Genomic DNA, 1,241 nt, shown 5'->3' on the forward strand with positions numbered 1-1,241 from the left:
CCTCCCATTAGACCAGGCTGCTCCAAGCCCCATCCAGCCTGGCCTTGGACACTTCCAGGGATGGGGCAGCCACAGCTTCTCTGGGCACCCTGTGCCAGGGCCTGTTAATGGGAAAGTGAATCTGAAAAACAATTTATGACATCCAACAAATATGGAAACGAGTCTGCAAGTTGATTTTTAATTTAACTAAAAGTTAATATAAATAAAATTCAATAAGAACACCTTACATTTGTAGCTTATTAACCAAACACTCAAACTCTAATTAATTAAGCCCCAAGCTTTAAGTAGCCTGGAAAAAGAAAGAAAAGGTAGATATGCTGAAGGAATACTGAGGCAGCACACAAAGGGGCAGAACAAAAGAAATGGTAATTAAAAGATAATGTCAAAGGGATAGAATGTTTTCATGGGATAACAGTCCCCTGCTGCTAAATAAATACCAAGGTGAAGTCCAGGCATCCATCAAAACTGAATGTCAAGCCAAAGCTGGAGTATTTTAAGAAGAAAGACATTAATCTGGAATTGTCATAAAAAGATATGTATCTGGAGTGCTCATATTACTCCTAATGCCTAAATGCTTTTGGGCGTTTATGCCGGGTTTGACAGATATTGCTGCTATCGATGGACCATCCTTCATGATGGTGTTCCTGATTTAGTTGTACACCTGCACAAGAAATGCTTTCTGTATATATTCAAGTAGGATTAGTCAAGCATGCTTAGTCTAGCTTGCTTGTGTGCCTGAATTTAGGGATGGTGTTCTGGTGTGAATCCTGACCTGCCAAAATCAGCAGGAGTTCTGCTGCTGTTCGGCAAGATCAGTATTTCACCGTTGTTTCCCTCATTTTGCTGCTGGCCTGCTACATCTCTTCAGCTACTGGTATCTTAATTTTGCTGCGAAGAGGATGGTGTTTTCCTACCCAAAGGAGGAAGGATGCGTGGAATCACTTCCAGGCCCTTGACATAAAACCACAGGCAGGGATTGAATCTCTCCAGGTCCCACATTACACCAAGGGCTCGTCCTGCGAGTCCTCAGCTGCCCGTACCGAGAGCCGGGGGGGCTCTGGCACTGCGCTGTCCCGTCCTGGGCGATGCCGCCGATTCCCGGGGGAAGGCGGTGCCGATGCCGCACATTCCCGGGGGAAGGCAATGCCGCCGGTTCCCGGGGGAAGGCGGTGCCGATGCCGTCGATTCCCGGGGGAAGGCGGTGCCGATGCCGCCGATTCCCGGGGGAAGGCAATGCCGTC

Source organism: Myiozetetes cayanensis, unplaced genomic scaffold (genome assembly GCF_022539395.1).
Source record: "Myiozetetes cayanensis isolate MyiCay16 unplaced genomic scaffold, myiCay2020 scf39, whole genome shotgun sequence".
In the NCBI taxonomy this organism is placed as follows: domain Eukaryota; kingdom Metazoa; phylum Chordata; class Aves; order Passeriformes; family Tyrannidae; genus Myiozetetes; species Myiozetetes cayanensis.